At 41.3% G+C, this 24,333-nt stretch overlaps 1 protein-coding gene across 10 annotated transcripts in view; it reads left to right on the top strand.

Moving 5' to 3' along the window:
• Positions 1 to 24,333, top strand: part of NRXN1 (neurexin 1) — a 1,474,530-nt gene that overhangs the window by 987,112 nt on the left and 463,085 nt on the right. The window lies entirely within an intron of this gene.

Consider the following 24,333-nt stretch of genomic DNA (forward strand, 5'->3'; position numbering starts at 1 on the left):
ACAGTCCTGGGTATAAATAGATCATGGGAGAGATCTCTGTACTGCCCCCTCATATATTCATACATAGTTATTAGGTCTCCCATAAACCTTCTTTTTTCTAAACTAAATAACCCTAATTCTGATAATCTTTCTGTGTACTGTAGTCCTCCCATTCCCTGTATTACTCTGGTTGCCCATCTTTGAACCCTCTCCAGCTCCACTATATCTTTCTTGTACACTGGTGCCCAGTACTGTACACAATATTCTATGTGTGGTCTGACTAGTGATTTGTACAGTAGTAGAATTATTTCCTTGTCGTGGGCATCTATGCCCCTATTGATGCACCCCATGATTTTATTTGCCTTGACAGCAGCTACCCGACACTGGTCCCTACAGCTAAATGTACTATTAACTAGGACTCCCAAGTCCTTTTCCACATCAGTCATGCCAAGTGTGCTCCCATTTAATACATAATCCCAGCCCGGATTTTTCCCCCCCATGTGTATTACCTTACATTTATGAGTGTTGAACCTTATATGCCACTTACCAGCCCGAACCTCTAACCTATCCATATCCATTTGTAATAGTGCACAGTCCTCTATTGTGTTTACCGCTTTACAGAGTTTAGTATCATCTGCAAAGATTGCTACTTTACTATACAACCCCTCTACAACAACATTAATGAATATATTAAATAGAACAGGACCCAAGACGGACCCCTGTGGTACCCCACTACTAACAGTCACCCGATCAGAATAAGTACCATTTATAACCACCCTCTGTTTCCTATCTCTGAGCCAGCTGCTTACCCACTTGCACCAAACTGCACCAATCTTTTATGTGGCACCTTATCAAATGCTTTGGAAAAATCCAGATATACGACATCCAGTGATTGCCCCTGGTCCAGTCTGGAGCTCACCTCCTCATAAAAGCTGATCAGGTTAGTTTGACAGGACCGATCCCTCATAAAGCCATGATGATATGGAGTCTCTTAGAAAACTCTCAAACAATTTCCATACAACGGAGGTTAAACTAACAGGTCTATGATTCCTGGGGGTCACCTTTTGACCCTTTTTTTTAAATATTGGCACCACATTTGCCATGCGCCAGTCCTGGGGAACAGTCCCTGTTGCTATCGAGTCCCTGAATATTAAAAATAGGGGTCTGTCTATTACATTACTTAATTCCTTTAGTACATGGGGGTGAATGCCATCTGGACCTGGTGATTTGTCTATTTTGATTTCTTGTAGGCAGCACTGTACTTCTTACTGGGTTAGACAGGTGACCTGTACTGGGGAGTTCAGCTTATCTCGCTGTATTTCACCTGGCATTTCATTTCCTCGGTGAATACAGTGGAGAAGAATTAGTTTAATTTATTTTCTTTTTCCTGATCCCTGTTTATAATTTCTTCTTTATCATTATTTAAAGGGCCTACACTTTCATTTTTAACCTTTTTGCTATTTATATAGTTAAAGAACATTTTGGGGCTAGTTTAACTCTTTTTGACAATGAGTCTTTCTGCCTATTTTTTCGGCTTTTATCTGTTTTTACACATTTTACATTTTTCTCTATAGCTTTTTCATGCTTATTCACTGCTGTCCTGTTTTAGTAGTTTAAATGCTTTATTTTTGTCATTTATTGCCCTCTTAACATTTTAATTCACCCATATTGGTTTTCTTTTATTCCTGACCCTATTATTTCCGTAAGGTGTATACATCTTACAGTGAGAATTTAGGATATTTATAAAAGTTCATCGTTTTTGTGGCCCCTCGAGAGATTCCCTTATTGAAGAACAAGTTATAATGTATTATATTATGATCACTATTTCCTAGGTGTCCTTATACCTGCACATTAGTTACTCTGTCAGGTCTGTTGGTTAATATTCGGTCTAGTAGGGCGCCCCCTCTGGTCGGGCCCAGCACCATTTGGGACAGATAATTGTCTATTTAATTTAGCTATAGTCAGAAACCTGTTTTCTTTATAATATTCACAGGTCTCAGTCTCCCAGTTTATATCAGGATAGTTAAAGTCCCCCATTATTTATCACCTTGTTCTGATTTGCTGCCTTGTTTATTTGCCGCAGTAATTGATATTCTGCCTCTTCCATTATGTTTGGTGGCTTATAGCAAACCCCTATGAGAATTTTTTTTTTATCTCCATATTTTTTTACCCATAATGACTCCACATATATCCTCCGCAGTACGGCCTTCAGACTCGATTTCACATAAAGATAAACTCCTTTTATATTTACCAGACACCACCTCACTTTCACTGCCTGGAAGTGAATGCAAAGGCTATGTCTCCAAGAATAATATGGTTGGGCAGATGAAATCCAATATGCCTACCCCTTCCCCCCCCCCCCCGACAACATCTGTCCAGGGTGGGGGGGGGGGGGGGAGTAGTGGCGGTGAGCATCAGCAGGCCACTATACACTTGTTTAGGCATTTGTTAGGCTAACTGAACATTTGTTAGGCCAACTGCTATCTCTCTTAATTCCCAAACATGACCAAACATTCATGTGTTTTCTATGAAAAGAGGAATGGTAAGCCCCAACCAGACAGCTTTGGAAATTGCATATCTCTCCAAGAATAATTGGGTTGGGCAGATGAAATCCAACATGCTTGCCTCTTCTCTACTCCGAAATCATCTGTCTGGGGTTGTGGGGAATGGTGGTAGGTGGCGGCCGCCATACACTTTTGACACTCAGCGGATCCCTCCCAAGTTGCCAGGTTAGGCAGATTTTTGTCTAAGGTATATGAGGACTTTATATACTTCTATGGGTAGCAAAGTGGCATAGTGCCTAGCACTGTTGCCTTGCAAAGCTGGGGTCCCAGGTTTAAATTCCACCAAGGACATCTGCAAGGAGTTTATATATTCTCCCAGTGTTTGTCTGTATTTTCCTGGGTATTCTAATTTTCTCCTATTCTCCAAAATACACTGCTCAAAAAAATAAAGGGAACACTAAGATAACACATCCTAGATGTATAAATGTATGAACTAATCGTATGAAATATTTTCATCTTTACATAGTTGAATGTGCTGACAAAAAAAATCACACACAAATTATCAATGGAAATCAAATCTGTTAACCCATGGAGGTCTGGATATGGAGTCACACACAATCAAAATGGAAAACCACACTACAGGCTGATCCAATTTTGATGTAATGTCCTTAAAACAAGCCAGAATGAGGCTTAGTAGAGTGTGTGGCCTCCATGTGCCCATATGACCTCACTACAATTACTAGGCATGCTCCTGATGAGGCGGCAGATGGTCTCCAGAGGGATGTCCTCCCAGACCTGGACTAAAGGATCCACGGACTCCTGGATAGTCTGTGGTGCGGCGTGGCGATGGTGGAAGGAGCGAGACATGATGTGCTCAATCAGATTCAGGTCTGGTGAACAGGCGGGCCAGTCCATAGCATCAATGCCTTCCTCTTGCAGGAGCTGCTGACACACTCCAGCCACATGAGGTCTAGCATTGTCTTGCATTAGGAGGAACCCAGGGTAAACCGCACCAGCATATGGTTTCACAAGGGGTCTGAGGATCTCATCTCGGTACCTAATGGTAATCAGGCTACCTCTGGCAAGCACATGGAGGGCTGTGCGCCCCCCCAAAGAAATGCCACCCCACACTATTACTGACCCGCCGCCAAACCGGTCATGCTGGAGGATGTTGCAGGCAGCAAAACGTTCTCCACGGCATCTTCAGACTCTTTCACATCGGTCACATGTGCTCAGTGTGAACCTGCTTTCATCTGTGAAGAGCACAGGGTGCTAGTGGCGAATTTGCCAATTTTGGTGTTCTCTGGTAAATGCTAAACGTCCTGCACGGTGTTGCCCCCCCCACTTATGGACGTCGGGCCCTCATACCACCCTCATGGAGTCTGTTTCTGAATGTTTGAGTGGACACATGCACATTTGTGGCCTGCTGGAGGTCATTTTGCAGGGCTCTGGCAGTGCTTCTCCTGCTTCTCCTTGCACAACGGCGGAGGTAGCGGTCCGACTGCAGGGTTGTTGCCCTCCTACGGTCTCCTCCACGTCTTCTGATGTACTGGCCTGTCTTCTGGTAGCGCCTCCATGCTCTGTACACTACGCTGACAGACACAGCCAACCTTCGTGCCACAGCTCGCATTGATGCACCATCCTGGATGAGCTGCACTACCTGAGCCACTTGTGCTGGTTGTAGACTCTGTCTCATGCTACCACTAGAGTGAAAGCACCACCAGCATTCAAAAGTGACCAAAACATGAGCCAGGAAGCATAGGAACTGAGAAGTGGTATGTGGTCACCACCTGCAGAATCACTCCTTTATTGGGGGTGTTTTGCTAATTGCCTATAATTTCCACCTGTTGTCTGTTCCATTTGAAAAAACAGCATGTGAAATATATTTTCAATCAGTGTTGCTTCCTGAGTAGACAGTGTGATTTCACAGAAGTGTGATTGACTTGGAGTTACATTGTGTTGTTTAAAGGACAACTGCAGCACAATATACACTTATCCCCTATCTATAAGATAGGGGATAAGTGTTTGATCGCGGAGGGTCCGACCGTTGGGACCCCCCTCGATCTCCATAATGTGGCGCTGCCATTAGCGCTCATAGTGAGCGCTGAAGGCGCTTAGCGTCGTCCCAATACAGTTCTATGGGGGAGACGGGGAGGCAGGAACACTGCCTCCCCGCCTCTCCCATAGAGATGCATGGAGGAGCCGTGCCGGCCGCAACGTCCCAGCGGTCGGACCCCCCGCGATCAAACACTTATCCCCTATGCTGTGGATAGGGGATAAATGTTAATTACGCTGCAGATGTCCTTTAAGTGTTACGTTAATTTTTTTGAGCAGGTATACTGATAGGTAGGTTTCGATTGTGAACCCCAATGGAGACAACAGCCAATTTGAGTGATGACAAGCTACATACGGCACTATTGTAAATGTTTGTCTTATATAAATAAAATAATTATTATTTCTCACAAGTTCAATACATTATCGTAACATTAATGTTACAATCACCATATAAAAACACATATAACACAAACAAACATCTTAAAATCATGTTTTTTCCAAACTGTTATTTTCTCGCCTCACTCATCTCACTACACGTAGGGCCATGAAGAAAAGTAAGAAATAACACATCAGTATACAGTATATATATCTGCTGTTTGAAAGTAACAATCAACAACCAAACAAATAAAAAAAAAATACAATACAAAAAACAATACTGGTAAAAAAAATTAAATAAATAAAAAATAAACAAATAAATAGATAAAAACATTAGTGGTAAACACTGTAAAAAATAATATAGGCCCATTGACTGTACTCCAGCACCGCAATCCAAAGTTTTGTACTCATAACAGTTTTATGACACCATCATTTTTTCAAGAAAGACGGCACTAACACTGTTTCTTTTATTAAACTCTTTTTCCCCTGACGTTCTAAGAAAAAATCAACTGTGGTTTTCAAGAAAATACCGAAGTAATGAAAATATATTAACCCCCGTGTTACTAAAGATATTGTCTAAGGAACACAGCGCGCGCATAAAGCCACGGAGCAAAGCTGTTATTGTGAAATGACGGGATCTGTCTACCACCCGGAGTTGTTTCTTGTGTTGTCTTGCCTTTCTCTATTCAATTTACAGCGCACAGACAAAAGACTTGTTGACTGTGCCGCAATTTCCTTGATCTTGTTTAATGTATAACAATTTCCCTTTCTACACTTATGTTGCTATGTAAAAAACTGCATGGAACATATAAAGGAATAATGGCTTTGCGTGAAGCACCATTAAATGCATATCGGGCGAGCATGCAGCTTTGCTTCGCTGTTTGGGTTTTAATTTGACATCTTTTATTTAGGGGTAAAGAATTATTGCTCAAGTGGATCAAAAAAAAAAAAAACTTTTATTCTCAGATTGCTTTATTTTTCCCATAGTCAATGCTTTATAGCATCAATCTGTTGGTCAAAAGCATATCTGTTTTTAGGATTTACTTTATTACAGGATATTAAACAATATAAGGGTCACGCACACACACATGTTTGACGTACCTGTCATTTTTGTTGGAAATGACAGGTATTTTTAATGTTTTAAAAGACCTCTGCCCCCCAAGCGCAATCTTTGGAACGGAGTCCCAACCCTTTGATATGGTGGGTCGGCACATGTTCCGTTCATTTTTTTATGGAAGCCCCAGCAATACCTAAGTACTTTGCTCAGGTATCTTCCTTAATGGTTAAAAATCTTTCATAAGGGTTTTTCCAATGTGGGCGATTCCTACCATGAAACTTCCCGAATAAACATTGCTCAAAAAAATAAAGGGAACACTTAAGCAACACAATATAACTCCAAAACATTCACATTTCTGTGAAATCACACTGTCCACTCAGGAAGCAACACTGATTGACAATCAATTTCACATGCTGTTGTGCAAATGGAACAGACAACAGGTGGAAATTATAGGCAATTAGCAAGACACCCCCAATAAAGGAGTAGTTCTGCAGGTGGTGGCCACATACCACTTCTCAGTTTCTATGCTTCCTGGCTGATGTTTTGGTCACTTTTGAATTCTGGCGGTGCTTTCACTCTAGTGGTAGCATGAGACAGAGTCTACAACCTACGCAAGTGGCTCAGGTAGTGCAGCTCATCCTGGTGGCACAGTATTTCATACGATTAGTTCATTCATTCAGATCTAGAATGTGTTAACTTAGTGTTTCCTTTATTTTTTTGAGCAGTGTATAAATGTAGCCAGCACAATCTTGATCCCAGATGTACATACATATAATGTAGTATAGAAGGGGGGAGGGGGTAAGTCACTGCCCTCTCCTATATACATATGCTGTAATGTAGAGTGGATACTGGGTAAGGCACTACACCCTCCTATATACATAGGCTGTAGTATAGAGGGGATATTGGGAAAAGCACTACCCTCTCCTATATACATATTCTGTAGTGTAGAGTGGATACTGGGTAAGGCACTACCCTCTCCTATATACATATTCTGTAGTGTAGAGTGGATACTGGGTAAGGCACTACCCTCTCCTATATACATATGCTGTAGTGTAGAGTGGATACTGAGTAAGGCACTACCCTCTCCTATATACATATGCTGTAGTGTAGAGTGGATACTGAGTAAGGCACTACCCTCTCCTATATACATATGCTGTAGTGTAGAGTGGATACTGGGTAAGGCACTACCCTCTCCTATATACATATGCTGTAGTGTAGAGTGGATACTGAGTAAGGCACTACCCTCTCCTATATACATATGCTGTAGTGTAGAGTGGATACTGGGTAAGGCACTACCCTCTCCTATATACATATGTTGTAGTATAGAGGGGATACTGGGTAAGGCCCTACCCTCTCATATATACATATGCTGTAGTGTAGAGTGGATACTGGGTTAGACACTACCCCCTCCTATATACATATGTTGTAGTATAGAGGGGATACTGGGCAAGGCACTACCCTCTCCTATATACATATGTTGTAGTACAGAGGGGATACTGGGTAAGGCCCTACCCTCTCCTATATACATATGCTGTAGTGTAGAGTGGATACTGGGTTAGGCACTACCCCCTCCTATACACATATGCTGTATTATAGAGGGGGTACTGGGTAAGGCACTACCCTCTCCTATATACATATGCTATACTATAGATGGAACACTGGGTAAGGCACTATCCCCTCCTATATACATATGCTGTAGTATAGAAGGGGTACTGGGTAAGGCACTACCCTCTCCTATATACATATGCTGTAGTATAGAGTGGATACTGGGTAAGGCACTACCCTCTCCTATATACATATGCTGTAGTATAGAGGGGATACTGGGTAAGGCACTACCCTCTCCTATATAAATATGCTGTAGTATAGAGTGGATACTGGTTAAGGCATAACCCCCTCCTATATACATATACTGCAGTATAGAGGGGGTACTGTGTAAGGGACTACCCTCTCCTATATACATATTTTGTAGTAGTAATATTTTAAAGCAAGCAACATCTTACAATTGTAACAAAACAAGAACCTTACAAGAAAAGCATGCCGCAATCCTAGCAAGGCATATAAATTGCCATAATAGAAAAAAAGAGGTTAAGTCAGTTGTTCTTATTGGAAAATATTCCATAAAAATTACAGATGCAGAACCTGAAGCAAAAATTGATTCTTATTATTTACTTAATGACTTATATTTTATTGTTGACATCCATTGAAGAACATAAACGGCCTCCATGCTGTTTTAGTGCCGCACATATAGGAAATGGAGTTGCTTAAAAAATCTCCTGCGGGGAAAAGCTAAGAGTGCTAGGAGCTGTGAAGAATTCCGTTTGTCACAAGTCTATACCAGACTTTGTCAGCGACTTTGAGCGGCTATGAACTGCAGACAAATAATACATAGTGGAGATTTTTTGGGAAAACAGCATTAATATTTAATTCCTTCTTTATGAGTCGACTGAGGAGTAATAGGAGGAGGCGGCGGCAGCGTCCACACCGTGGCAGAGCCGAGACATTAGTTACCAATATATATCTGACCTTGCATTCTGACATTGAAACGTAATGTCCAGCGACAGAGAAATATACACATTATACGATGGCAGTTCTGTAATGGGGCACTTTGGTCAAATGGGGCACCCTGCATAGATAGTATGATACTAGTTTTATTTGGGAACGACTCTACTAAACATCAAAATGATTTAAAATATTACAAAGTATTACATTGTCTGGAATAAGAAAAAATTAATACATTTTTTTCCAAAAACAGTGTCACGCCTGTAAACTGGTTGTTTGCGGTATTATAGTTCAATCCCTTTCACTTTCTATAGAGCAGAGCTGCAGTACCAGACAATAGCCACAGACAGTTTTTTTTACTCTTTTAGAATATGAAAATAAAAGTGACGTCTTAGGGGTGGGGGTTGATAGGATTTTTTTACCCCGGGTTTAGGCCTGTGGGTTTGGTTATTATTCCACAGACAGGTGTGGCACCGTTTAGAGAAGAAAGCATCAACGTACTGTGGAAGACACATTTAAAGGAGTACTCTGCTGAAAAACTTCTTATGCCCTATCCAAAGGATAGGAGATAAGATGTATGATCATATGATGTATGACCGCTGGCCCGGCACCCCAGTCATTCAGGCACGGAGAGAACTTTGCTCTGTTCTGGATGAGTGGTGACTACAGCCACCACGCCCCCTCCATTCATGTCTATGGGAGGAGACGTGACGGCTACTACGTAGCCGTCACTCCTCCTCCCATAGACATGAATGGAGGGGGCGTGGCGTCACGAACACGGAAACTCCAAGATTCCGTGTTCCAAATGCCACCTCTGCTGGTTTGGAGATCGCAGGGGTCCCCAGCGGCAGGAGCCTCGATGAGACATCTTATCCCCTATTCTTCGGAGATGTTTTTCGGCAGAGTACCCCTTTAACTCCTTAAGGACGAAGGACGTATGAGTACGTCCTTGGTCCCGCTCCCGTGATATAATGCGGGGTCCCACGGTTACCCCGCATCATATCGTGGCGGGCCCGGCGTCATAGTGAAGCCGGGACCCGCCGCTAATAGCGTGTTGCACTGATCGCGGTGCCGCACGCTATTAACCCTTTAGCCGCGTGCTCAAAGCTGAGCCACGCGGCTAAAAGTGAAAATAAAAAGTGCCGGTTAGCTCAGGGAGCTGTACGGGATCGCCGCAGTGAAATCGCGGCATCCCGAACAGCTGTACTACTTGAGCAATCAATCGCCCAAAACACTGATCATTGAATCCCTATGGAGATGCATTGAACACTGTTAAAGATCAGTAAATGCAATGTTATAGTAAATTGCAAAAGAAAAGTGTAAAAAAATCATTAACGCTTTGAACTAACGGGCATTTCCAATAATTAAAAAAAACAGTGTAAATAAAAACCAAAATAAACATATGTGGTATCGCCGCTTGCGGAAATGTCCGAATTAAAAAAATATACTGCTAATTAAACCACACGGTCAATGGCGTACGCGCAAAAAAATTCCAAAGTCCAAAATAGCGTATTTTTGGTCACTTTTTATATCATGAAAAGATGAATAAAAAGCGATCAAAAAGTCAGATCAATGCAGAAATGGTACTGACAAAAACTTCAGATCATGGTGCAAAAAATGAACCCTCATACTGCCCTGAACACGGAAAAATAAAAAAAGTTATAGGGGTCAGAAGATGACAATTTTAAACGTATAAATTTCCCTGCATGTAGTTATGATTTTTTTCTGAAGTATTACAAAATCAAACCTATATAAGTAGGGTATCATTCTAACTGTATGGACCTAGAGAATAAAGATAAGGTGTCATTTTTACCGAAAATGTACTACGTAGAAACGGAAGCCCCCAAAAGTTACAAAATGGCTGTATTTTTTCAATTTTGTCGCACAATGATTTTTTTCCCCATTTCGCCATAGATTTTTGGGTAAAATGACTGATATCATTACAAAGTAGAATTGGTGGCGCAACAAATAAGCCAAATAAAGATTTTTCGGTGCAAAATTTAAAGAGTTATGATTTTTTAAAGGTAAGAAGGAAAAAACTAAAGAGCAGAAACCGAAAAATGCCCAGTCCTTAAGGGGTTAAAGGAGTTTTGCAGGCAACATGTATTGATCAGCTAGTCTCACAACACCCCTACTGATGAATTGTTTTCCAGAGCTACAGAGCTGCTATACCAGTTTTTCTCAAACAGATTGATAAATCTGGACCTTCGTGTGTGCCTCTGCCAAACATATCAAAGTTTGGCGTTTTGGTGCCTCAGATCTGACATAGATGGTCTATCTTGAAGATAGGTCATGAATAAAAAATGTTCCTAATAAACCCCGTTAAAGCACTAACAAAAGGAATTATATTGTAGGAAGTTGCAATTTTATAATCAATACTTGTATGATGTAAAATGTATGTCCATCACCGATCACTGGAAAAATCCATCAATCGCTGAGAAAAAAAGAGACACAATTTTAGATTTCTGCCACACATTTTGTGATAAAGAATTAAGGCTGGGTTCCCATATATCAGTTGTCTGGTATAGTTTCCCTCCGGCACGCACCGGAGGGAAACTGATGCTAGAACTGATCCCAATAATTTGAATGGGACAGTTCACAATCAACCAGCTTCCCAATTTTGACGCCAGATGGTTGGACACGCTGGAGGGCACCAGACAGGGGAACGCTGTTTGATGCATTCCCTTGTCCGGCGTCCAGAAACAATAGATGCCGGATGCCATACAACTGAAGCACGTTGTCATCAGTTGTGGCATCAGTTGCGTTGAGATTTAGGCTGAGTTCACCTATGCCGGATGTGAATCCAGCCTAACAAGTCAGTTCATGATGGGGATTTCAAATTCTCAGCAGATTAACTTTTGTCTATGTGAAAAATTAGGATTTGGATTCTATACATTTTACAGAATCACAATCCATGTAGAAAAAATATAGAATTAGGAGATTTATCAAAACCTGTCCAGAGGAAAAGTTGCCGAGTTGCCCATAGCAACCAATGATATTGCTTCTTTCATTTTTAAAAGGCCTCTAGAAAATAGAAGAAGCGATCTGATTGGTTGCTAAGGGGAAATCAGCAACTTTGCCTCTGGACAGGTTTTGATAAATTTCCCCCTTAGTCTTTATAACTTTGTACTTATGACAACCAACAAATGTAACACTGGAGCTCTAGACTATTATACCCGCTATAAGTCATTTCTGGTATGTATCTTAAAAGTTTGGAAAATGTAAATAATTGATGATATTACAAGTTCTACAAAAAAAAAAAGTAGAGTCAATAAGAAAACGGGCAAAATGTAGTAAAAAAAAGATCTTATATCTATCTATCTATCTATCTATCTCTCTAATGTCTATCTATCCATCTATCTATGTCCTATCTATCTATCTCTCTATCTATCTCATATCTATCTCTGTCATATCTCTCTATTTATCTATCTTTTTATTTATCTATCTGATATCTATCTATCCCATATTTATCTATCAATCTCATATCTATCTATATATCTATATCTCATATCTATCTATCCCATATCTATCTATCTATTTATCTATCTATCTTTCTATCTCATATCTATCTATCTATCTATCTATCTATCTATCTAATATCTATCTATTTATCTATCTAATGCATATCTATCTCATATCTATCTATCTATCTATCTATCTCATATCTATCTATCTATCTATCTATCTATCTCATATCTACCTATCTACATATCTCATATCTATCTATCTATCTATCTATATATCTGTTATCTATCTATGTATCTATCTATTTATCATCTATCTATCTCATATCTATCTATCTATCTATCTATCTCATATCTATCTATCTCATATCTATCTCATATCTAACTATCTATCTATCTATCTATCTATCTATCTATTTATCTATCTCATATCTACCTATCTATCTATCTATCTATCTTTCTATCTATCTATCTAATATCTACCTCTCTATCTCATATCTACCTATCTATATATCTCATATCTATCTATTTATTATCTATCTATCCCTCCATTATCTATCTATCTATCTCATATCTATCCATCTCTTTATCTATCTATCTCATACCTGCTTGAAAATGGCTGGGTGAGCCAGCTGAAACGTTGCCTACACGTCTTTGGAATAAATCACATTTTATTTTATTTTTTTGCTGACACCTGGTGTGCCACTGTTTATTTAATTTTTCTGTGTTTGGAGGGGTCCCTAACCTAGACCCGACACAGTAGGCACCCGAGCACTTTTTCTTACCCTGGAGTGCTGCTTTCCTGCTCTATCTATCTCATATCTATCTATCAAATATCTATTTATCCATCTATCTCATATCTATCTATCTATCTAGTAAAAAGAAACGGGCAGCACTACGGTGTGCAGGATGGTGCTCGGTCCCAAGTCCCAGGTAAATATCAAATGAAGGCAGCGGCACTCGCAGAATGTAGGTGAATAATGTGTGGCTTTATTCACAAAGCATCAGGAAATAGCGACGTTTCAACCTTCTCAGAAGGCCTTTGTCAAGCAATGGTAAGTACACAGTGTTGAGTATATATACATTTCAGGTGTGGTACAATTAGTGACATCATCAATGACGTAGTATGTTTACAAAATACACAGCAAACCACATGTGCGTTATGGTCATAGGCGTGCGGGCACAAATACAAACACTACATATACATCAGGTATCCGGCGCCCATAGACTCAATCAAATGGTGCAAAACAAATAAAATTGCTGTACATAAAGAGTCCAAACAATATGTGCTATTAAGCAGAGTTGGTGTACCTTCCGGTGGGGAGGAGGAGTCCCGGCACATGCGTCACACGCCGGAACCTGTGGAAACACTGCATGGGATACGGTACAGACAGCGTTCGCACCATTTCCGGTGCAAGGCAGAGGATGACGTGGGTAAACAATAGCACATGGATCTCCATGCGCATGCGTCTTGTTAGTTCGGTGGAGAGTGCGCCATCTTGGGTCCTGGCAACCCCATACTTCCGATCCTGCATGAGCTTTTGTACTGCCTGTCGCTAGTTATACTAGCACATCGTGGGGGTGGGGAAGGACCCATGTGAAGGGGCGGTTGTCTCAGAACGGTGTCCGTTCTTACAGACTTACCCGACTTGCTGTCTATCCCTGGTGGTTGCCCATCTGGGTGGCAGTGTATCGGTCCGCTCACTATTTCTGGGTCTTCCGGGCATCCACCTGGCCATCTTTGTGTTCGGCTGTACATTTGCTCTTATCTGTGGCAATGGGGTGTTTGGTACCCAGATGTGTAGACCATGGTAAATTGTAAATCGTGGCTGTACCCAACAATGTTCCCCATGTCCAGCGTATTCCACATGTGTCGCTCTCCACCTCCTCCTAAGGAAAGGCAAACAAAAAAGGTGAATACACACATAATAATAAAAAAGTACTTCAACCTACCCCTATGACGATGGGGGTATTCCCTAGCATACAGTACATTGGAAACATATATCATCAGGGGTTACAAATTTTGTGACTAATTTTGTATTCAGTATTAAGACCTGCCGGTTTCAGAGTGTTCAAAGTGTAAATCCATCTAAGTTCCCTTCTTTTTAGTAGACTCACACGGTCACCACCTTTCTTGAGGGGAGGTATGTGGTTGATTAACATGAACCGTAAGTCTTTTTCAGTATGTCCTAAGTCATCAAAATGTTTCGCGACCGGAAGATCTTGTCTTTTTCTTCTGATCGTGTACCTGTGATGATTAATTCTGGTCTTAAAATCCCAAGTGGTCTCCCCTATATAGAGTAATCTGCAGGGACACCAAAGTGTCATTTGGTGTCCCTGCAGATTACTCTATGTAGGGGAGACCACTTTGTGCCCGCACGCCTATGACCATAACGCACATGTGGTTTGCTGTGTATTTTGTAAACATACTACGTCATTGATGATGTCACTAATTGTACCACACCTGAAATGTATATATACTCAACACTGTGTACTTACCATTGCTTGACAAAGGCCTTGTGAGAAGGCTGAAACGTCGCTATTTCCTGATGCTTTGTGAATAAAGCCACACATTATTCACCTACATTCTGCGAGTGCCGCTGCCTTCATTTGATATCTATCTATCTATGTATCTATCTTGCTAAATTTAATAACCACAGAAAGTAAAAACACTACTAAAAAGGAAAGAAAAAATATCTGAGGTTTAAAATTTAGCATGAGATGTAAAAAATAAGTCTATTCTTGGCTACCTGTCCATAGCGCGATTTAAGTGTTCTCCATATAATGCTCAATTCATTGTAGAATTCTCCTACCATGTGTAATCCTGATGCGTTTGTGATCCAAAAGCTCTTACAAGATCATCCACTGCTGTCAACAAATGACAAGTATATAGCAATTTTGCAATAAGCAGATGTCTATCATCTATAGATCTATTATCTCTTCTTTTGAAAATCTTCCCACTCTCACATGTCATAAATCCTAAAAGAAAAAAAGACCAAGCAGACATTACTTTAATGTGGGAAGACTAAAAAAAATAAGAAAAATCAAGTGCTAAGATATTGAAATGGGATAACATTATGTCTGGTTAAATATTAATTATATAGTATTATCATGGGTACAATTCCTACAATAGGTTTCAAAAGAAAACGATATGAAGTAATGTACACCGGTCTGAAGTGCGTTCTCTATGGCAGTCTCATTAATGTAGAAGTGTCGGTAAAAATTTACCAAGATACGTTTTTCTGTAGTTGAAGAAATACTGTAAATAGGACGATAAAGAAAACCAAAATGACCAGCTCTGAAGTACATGTGATTTCCTGGTACTCTGTCGGCAGCTGTTTATGCTGTTCTATCGAAGATTGTTTATGCCAATGGTCTCCAATGTGTGGACCTCTTAATATGGCAAAAATACAACTCCCAGCATGTACAGACAGCCTGGACAGTAGACCTCAATATATTGGACTTCCAGATATTGAAAAATACAACTCCCAGCATGCCCGGATGGCCTTTGGCTGTCCAGGCATGCTGAGAGTTGTCGTTCTGCAACAGCTGGAAGCACCCTAGTTGGGAAACACTGGTCTACAGGGTAACTGACTGTTACTATAGCTTTTATATTTTTTGGGATACATTTCTTTGTCTCTTACTTTGACCAACAATTAGACTTATTAATAAAGGAAAATCAATTATTTATAGAAGACACGTGTCTTTTCTTCCATTTCCTCTTGACTTGACATCTCCGAAGACATGCGGCCCAAGATGACCAGCTCTAAAAAACATGTGATTTCCTGGTTGGTAGTTGTTTATGCTGTTTATGACTGCTCTATGGAGGATCATTTAGTCCAGTAGTCTCCAAAGTGTGGACCTCCACATGTTGCCGTTGGGAGCTGGGCTGGTGCAAGGATTTTTGGCACCCTAATTTTGCTGCCCCTACCCTGCCTATTGGCTCCGTCCCACCTTACTACAGGGGTGACACATTGTAACAAAACACCTCTTCATGTAATCTCCTTACTACTGGGGTGACACACTGTAACAACCCTCCTCCTCGTGTGATTACCCTACTACTAGGGTGACACATGGTAACAAACCTCCTCCTCATGTAATAACCTTACTACTGGGGATACACACTGTAACAAACCCTCTCCCCATGTAATCTTTTTCTACTGCGGTGACAGACTGTAACAAACCTTCTCATGTAATCTCCTTACTACTGGGTTGATACACTGTAACAACCCTCCTCCTCATGTAATTACTTTACTACTAGGGTGACACATGATAACAAACCTCCTTCCCGTGTAATCTCCTAACTACTGGGATGACACGCTGTAACAAACCTCCTCCCCATGTAATTACCTTACTACTGGGGGGACACAATGTTACAAATCCCCTTCTCATGTAATTACCATACTACTGGGGTGACACATTATAACAAACAAACGTAATCGTGCACTTACACATGCTGTGAGAATTTGCACACAAGCCCCCATGGACTGTCAGTAGTGCCATCATTGTCCTGTATAGCCCTCTAGGCGGCTGCCTATTTTGCCTATAGGCAGAACCGGTCCTGGCTGGGAGTTGTAGTTTTACAACAGCTGGAGGTCCACTTATTAATGCCCACAATACAACCATCAACCTTTACAAAAGAGACTATCTTCCTTTAGATGAATATTCTCCTAAATTCTATCAAGCTAGTCATGCTTGGCGGTGAATAGCAAAAAGACCACATGCCCGGCAATAACACCGTAGTATAAGGCAACAGAATACTATGCTTGATGCTGCATGATAAATAGCGCCGTACGCGCTCTGCCTTTAGGCAGTCAAGCATTGAAATCTTATAGAATCAGGTACTGACATTTTACTGCAGCGGCCTAAAAAGAGTTTTCTAAGCTTGAGATTAGAGGCAGAAAAGCAGAAACATATATTACAGATGTCATGTTGCTAAATAATCGCGGCACATATAGAAGAAGACAGTTTTAAAGATTGCATTAACACAGTAAATGTGTGCCGGCCCGGTGCCCGTTCCTGGTAGAACTTCTACCAGACTGTAAAATATTGATGGAATTTGTAGGTATAGCGCTTGTTTAAAAAACTAAAAAAAATACTCAAATGGAATTTCTTTAATTGCTCTGTAAGGTGTAATCTCCGCAAGCTTCCCTGGAATACAAAGAACAAACAATCTTTGTGTGATGCAAAATAAAAAAAATAAAACATTATTTATATATTTCTGCTCTCTTAGGCTGCTAGTTATGTCACTCACTGGAGTGATGTTTGTTTTTTTTAGAGCAGTTCTTCCTTATATTACTTTCCATAGACACCAGCAGGAGCCTTATGTTATACCAATAATGGGAGACATTTATCAAGGTATTTAGAGCCTTTTTTTGCGCACATGCGTCTAAGCACTTTTTTTGTGCAAATTTGTAGGTAAGCAAAAAGTTAAAAACAGCCTTAACTAAGCAAATGCCTGATGAAGCTGGTTATCCAGCGAAACACGTTGCATGCCGGGTAAAATAAATCAGTTTTTACCTTTGAAGTCTTGTGCGCCAGCTCTATCCTGTGCTGTCCTTGGAGGGATCTATCTTTGCTTCACTTTGTGTTGCCAGGAGCGGCTGCCTAGTCTTGCCCATCGAGGGTTTTATGCCTACACCATAGTTGTACTTGGTCGCAGTACAACCAACATCGGTGAGCAACATTGATTTAGCTTTACCCTTTATCTATACGGTATCACACTAGGAGCGCTGTCTCCCTTTGTCTATAGTTACCTAAGCAAACGTCAGTTTTCACTTTGCAGTGGTCAGATACTTATGATGTGTGAAAGTCACACGTAGGCAAAAAAAAAGTCATTAAAGTTCATTACTCCGAACGCTGTGTGCGGGCTTCCGTGTTCGCGGCCGCCGGGCGTGACGTCACGCCTGGCCCCTCGTGACGTCTCACCCACCCCCTCGTGACGTCACGCCCGCCCCCTCTACCAAAGTCTATGGGAAGGGGACGTGACAGCGGTCGCGCCCCCTTCCCATAGACTTTCGTTGAGGGGGCGGGCGAGACGTCACGAGGGGGCAGGCGAGACGTCACGAGGGGGTGGGTGAGACGTCACGAGGGGGTGGGGCCAGACATCATGAGGGGCCGGGCGTGACGTCACGCCCGGCGGCCGCGAACACGGAAACCCACACACAGCGTTCGGAGTAATGAACTTCCGGACGCTGTGAGCGGAGCTCTGAAAGTCAGGGCAGTGCACAACCCCTTTAAAAAGTCGCAAGTCTGCTCCAGGTCTGACCTGGAGTGCAAAACTTCCATACTTGAGCAAATTTAAAAAGTCACCGCTGCTCATCTCCCCCCCCCCCCCTCCCACCGCTCATCTCTCCCCCGCAAAAAATCAAACCGTCAGCCACTTTCTTTTTGTGCCTTAACAGACATTATTTTTCACGGGGCACAATGGGAAACAACAGATCCCGACAGAGGCTTTTCACTATTATGGGGTCTGTAGGGCGCCGTGGTTTTTTGACAGGAGCAACAGGAGGAAGAAACATTGCATGATGTATTTTTCCTCCCTCTATTCTCCCCGGGTTCCCCCACGGACGTCACACTCTTGTGTCGCAAGGACAGTGTGAAAGAAGCCTAAGTTTGATATCATTTCAACTGTATGGACATGGTGTTTTTCTTTTTTCCATTTACACAGTAACCCCGCGTCATATCACGGCGGGCCCAGCGTCATAGTGAAGCCGGGACCCGCCTCTAATAGCGTGCAGCGCCGATCGCGGCGCCGCGCGCTATTAACCCTTTAGCCGCGCGCTCAGAGCTGAGCCGCGCGGCTAAAGGCGAAAGTGAAAGTTGCCGGCTAGCTCAGTAGGGCTGTTCGGGATAGCCGCGGCTAATCGCGGCATCCCGAACAGCTGACAGGACAGCGGAGGGCCCCTACCTGCCTCCATGCTGTCCGATCGCCGAATGACTGCTCAGTTCCTGAGATCCAGGCATGAGCAGTCATGCGGCAGAATCGTTGATCACTGGTTTCTTATGAGAAACCAGTGATCAATGATGAAGATCAGTGTGTGCAGTGTTATAGGTCCCTATGGGACCTATAACACTGCAAAAAAAAAAGTGAAAAAAAAAAGTGAATAAAGATCATTTAACTCCTCCCCTATTAAAAGTTTGAATCACCCCCCTTTTCCAATAAAAAAAAAACACAGTGTAAATAAAAATAAAAATAAACATATATGGTATCACCGCGTGCAGAAATGTCCGAATTATAAAAATATATCATTAATTAAACCGATCGGTCAATGGCGTGCGCGCAAAAAAAAATCCAAAGTCCAAAATAGTGCATTTTTGGTCACTTTTTATATCGTTTAAAAATCAATCAAAGATCAATAAGTCCTATCAATGCAAAAATGGTACCGTTAAAAACTTCAGATCACAGCGCAAAAAATGAGCCCTCATACCGCCCCATACACAGAAAAATAAAAAAAGTTATAGGGGTCAGAAGATGACAATTTTAAACGTATTAATTTTCCTGCATGTAGTTATGATTTTTTCCAGAAGTCCGACAAAATCAAACCTATATAAGTAGGGTATCATTTTAATTGTATGGACCTAGAGAATAATGATAAGGTGTCATTTTTACCGAAAAATGTACTACGTAGAAACGGAAACCCCCAAAATTTACAAAACAGCCTTTTTTTTTCAATTTTGTCGCACAATGATTTTTTTTTTCCGTTTCACCGTAGATTTTTGGGCAAAATGACTGACGTCATTACAAAGTAGAATTGGTTTCGCAAAAAATAAGCCATCATATGGATTTTTAGGTGCAAAATTTAAAGAGTTATGATTTTTTAAAGGCAAGGAGCAAAAAACGAAAATGCAAAAACTGAAAAACCCCCGGTCCTTAAGGGGTTAAGGACTGTGCGGGTACAAAACATGTCCACTAGGCTAACCCACCTTGTTTTTTTATTATCTGTTGTTGCCTTTTCAGATGTTATGAATGATCTTTGATGTATCAGATGATTTTATATCTATAGGGCTGAATTATACCAATAGGACTTTTCTTCTGTGTAATCTGTTCACCTGCATATGGGCAACTGGTATCTGTTTACTCCATTTGTGTACTAGGAGGGGATAAGCTGACAAAACTCTTCTATGCTTTACGGCTGCCTTGTGAGCGATGAGACGCCATCATGTATTCTCTTACATGGAACAGAGTAGCCAGTAGGCAGCCCTGGTGCTTGAGGGGTTCTCCGGTGCTTACACATCTTATCCCCTATGCAAAGGATAGGGGATAAGATGCCTGATTGCGGGAGTCCCGCAGCTGGGGACCCCCGTGATCATGCACGCGGCACCCATTTGTAATCAGTCCCCGGAGTGTGTTCGCTACGGGTCTGATTACGGGCGACTACAGGGGCGGCGGAGTGTGACGTCACGTCTCCGCCACCGTGTGATGTCACGCTCCGCCCCTCAATGCAAGCCTACGGGTGGGGGCGTGATGGCTATTAGAAAAGTTACAACAGTAAGATTTGTTACGAACTTCTCGGTTCGGCAGTTGATGACTTATCCTGCATAAATTAGTTCAGCTTTCAGGTGCTCCAGTGGGCTGGAAAAGGTGGATACAGTCCTAGGAGAGTTTCCAGCCCACCGGAGCACCTGAAAGCTGAACTAATTTATGCAGGCAAAAGTTTGTGACAAATCGAATTGTTGTAACTTCGCTCATCTCTAATTTATTATATTATTAATATTATTATTATTATTTTTTTTTTTTTTTGGAGGTGTGTCCGATGTCTACTCAGCGTAGTTTGCACATATAGGGCATGCCGAGTATTTCATCAGTACAGTACAGTAAATCCCACTATTTAAAAATGGGAAAATCTTGCTTATTATTTATAACTCAATAGGCTTCATTTATTCAATATTAAGGGGAATATGACCCAGTTTTGTCAACCTTTACTTTCTTCGGTTTCAGTTATCTCACAACAGAAATTCAATACAACATTGCAACATGTTATTAAAACCCTTATCTGGCTGCAGCTCACATGGCAACCACTGGGTGGCCACACACACAAAAATAAACAGCATAAACAACTACAGGCAGAGTACTATCGGTTTTTCAATGCTGGTCCTCTGAGGCCACACATCTTTGGAGATGTAGGGGGAGATTTATCAAAACCTGTGCAAAGGAAAAGTTGCCCAGTTGCCCATAGCAACTAGTCAGATCGCTTCTTCCATTTTTAACAAGGCAGCTGCAAAATGAAAGAAGCGATCTGATTGGTTGCTATGGGCAACTGGGCAACTGTAGGTCAGTGTTTCCCAACCAGGGTGCCTCCAGCTGTGGCAAAACTACGACTCTCAGCATGCCCGGACAGCCAAAGGCTGTCCGGGCATGATGAGAGTTGTAGTTTTGCAACAGCTGGAGGCACCCTGGTTGGGAAACATCCTGTCTAGTCATGTATAGCAGTGTCTCCCGAGCTGCGGCTCTCCAGCTGTTGCTAAACTACAACTCCTATCATGCCTAGACAGTCTTTATCTTTCAGGGAATGATCAGAGTCGTAGTTTTACAACTGCCTGAGAGCTTCAGGTAGGAATGCAGCACTGTAGAGTATATTTATAGTAAAGCAGATTTATATAGTGTAGTCTATGCACATTAAGGATTTTTCTTTTCTCTTCCTCTCCTTTGTTGTCTGCTCTGTATCTGCCCTGGAGGATGTTTCTTGCTGATGCACCCTTGAACTCATTGCTTTTTTTCTTTTATTACATAACTCGGGATCTCGTACAATGCATGTATACTGAACTCTTAATGCAGTGGTCACTTGGTCTAAGTGTATAAGACAAAAACGACGCGCATCTAAAACGAATTAAAACTAATAGGCTGTTTTTCAAAAATTTGTATATTTTCACATTACCTAATAGTCTTACGTTTCGAGTGTGAATGTGTCACCTTGAGGGTTCACTACAGATCCTGCTTTGCGGTTGCAGAACGGAGCCGAGCCAACGTCTCTGGTGCATACAGCAGGGCATGATTGACAGGAGAGACCTGTCGGGGGATTTCACTGTCTACTTTAACGTTACAATGCAACCTTCACCGCAAAACTTTCTGTTGGCGAATATTAAAGTATATCCATTGCATGATAAAGCAACTATATTCAGTGATACAGGTACTGTGGTACTGAGGCAGTATGAAGTGCTTTGATATTTTTTTTGTGTTTTGACATTCAGGAAAAAAAAATCACAATTTAATTTGTGTTTCTTCATGCAAAGAAATTGTACATTAATTCACTAAACATTTCTGCCAATAGGTGGTGCTATATATTCTGTAATACAGCAACATGTATCTAAATGAAAGAGCTTTCTGTTCTGTGCTCACCATGGAACATATGTCTCTTTTACAGCACTCTGTGTGGCCAAGTGTGGTACTGCAGGTCTCAGAATTTTCTATAGGAAATGCCAGCGTTTCATCCCTTAAAGGGAACCAAGCAGCAGATTTTACCATATATAAGACTTGAAAATGCATTATATATGGTAAAATGGTTATCCTCACCATCATTGTGGGACGTTGTGGCCCCCAGGGATGGTGAGGATATGAAGTTATAAAGGACCCCCCGGCCACCCTGTAAGTAGTCCCCTGGGCAGGGAGATACTAACCAGGTCATGTCCTTCCACCCATGTTTCTGCCCCCTCGGCTTGATTGACGGTTAGAGTCACAGCTTTGCTTCATCTGCTTAGGCAACAGAGCGATGACGCAGGCTGTCAATCAAGCTGAGGGGGCGGGGCCTTGCCTGGAGTGACTGGATTTGGTAAGTATAACTCCCCGCCCAGGGAGCTACTTACAGGGTGGCTGGGGGGACTTTATAACTTCATATCTTCACCATCCCTAGGGGCCAAAATGTTCCCTGGGTTGGTGAGGATGAAGATTTTACCATATATAATGTGTTGTCAAGTGTTATATATGGTAAAATCTGCTGCTTGGTACCCTTTAAGGATACAGCCAATTTTCGTCTTGAGGACACTTTTCCTTTTTATCTGTTGTGTTGTGGCCAAATATCTTCAATTTTGGACTTTGGTATTTTTTGAAGTTTACGCCGTTCACAGTACAGGATCATTAACATAATAGTTCAGATATTTCCGCACATGAGAATACATAATATATATTTATTTTATTTTTTAAAATTTCTGAATAAGAAAAGATGGTGATTTAAGTTGGTGATACCTAAAAATACCCAAATTCTAGGATAGGTTATAAAATGACTATTTATGGGGTGTGACTTTAGGGAACCTTTTTGATTCCAAGAATGAAGGGACTAAGGGGGAGATTTATTAAAACCTTTCAAGAGAAAAAGTTGAGCAGTTGCCCATAGCAACCAACCAGAATTCTTCTTAAATTTTTAAAAAGGCCTGTGAAAAATAAAATAAGCAATCTGATTGGTTGCTATGGGCAACTGGTCAACTTTTTGTCTGCATAGTTTCTGATAAATCTCCCATAAGTTCCCTTTAACTTTTACCTTATATAGAAAGTGGATCTAACTGCAGCATCTCTTGATTCTGAAAAGAATTAGATAGATAATAGATAGATAGATAGATAGATAGATATAAGATAGATATGAGATAGATAGATATGAGATAGATAGATAGATAGGTATGAGATAGATATGAGATAGATAGATATGAGATAGACAGATAGATAGATAATAGATAAATATATAGATAGATAATAGACAGATATGAGATAGACAGATAGATAGATAATAGATAAATATATAGATAGATAATAGACAGATAGATAGATATGAGATAGATAGATACAAACAAGGATAACTTGGCCAGCACATATTGATACCAAAACTACTGCATGGACCTGGCATACAGGTGCACGCTACTAGGCTGAATATACATAAACAGGAGAATACAGCAGCACACTGCTAACACAAAGATACAGATAAAACATGAAATGCTATATTGCTGCAATGCAAACAATGAAAACATTGAGGTTCTTTGCTCATCATTTGGTGGCCAAATAGTTTGGACCATCCCACTGCGATAAGGTGACCTCATTGGGACGGATCCTACACTGTGAATATGCCTCTGTGCTGTATAAGGTGCTGGATGTTTCAGACCTTGCAAGCCTGTTAAACTGATTGCACAGAGGCATATTCACAGTGTAGGGTCCATCCCAATGAGGTCACCTTATCGCGGTGGGATGGTCCAAACTATTTGGCCGCCAAATGGTGAGCAAAGCACCTCATTTTTTTTTCATTTTTTGCATTGCAGCAAAATAGCATTTCATGTTTTATCTGTATCTTTGTGCTAGCAGTGTGCTGCTGTATTATCCTGTTTATAGATAGATAGATAGAAATGAGAGAGAGATAGATATGAGATAGATATTAGATATGAGATAGATATGAGAGAGATAGATAGATATTAGATAGAT

This window comes from Hyla sarda, chromosome 3 (assembly GCF_029499605.1).
Source record: "Hyla sarda isolate aHylSar1 chromosome 3, aHylSar1.hap1, whole genome shotgun sequence".
Taxonomy (NCBI): Eukaryota; Metazoa; Chordata; class Amphibia; order Anura; family Hylidae; genus Hyla; species Hyla sarda.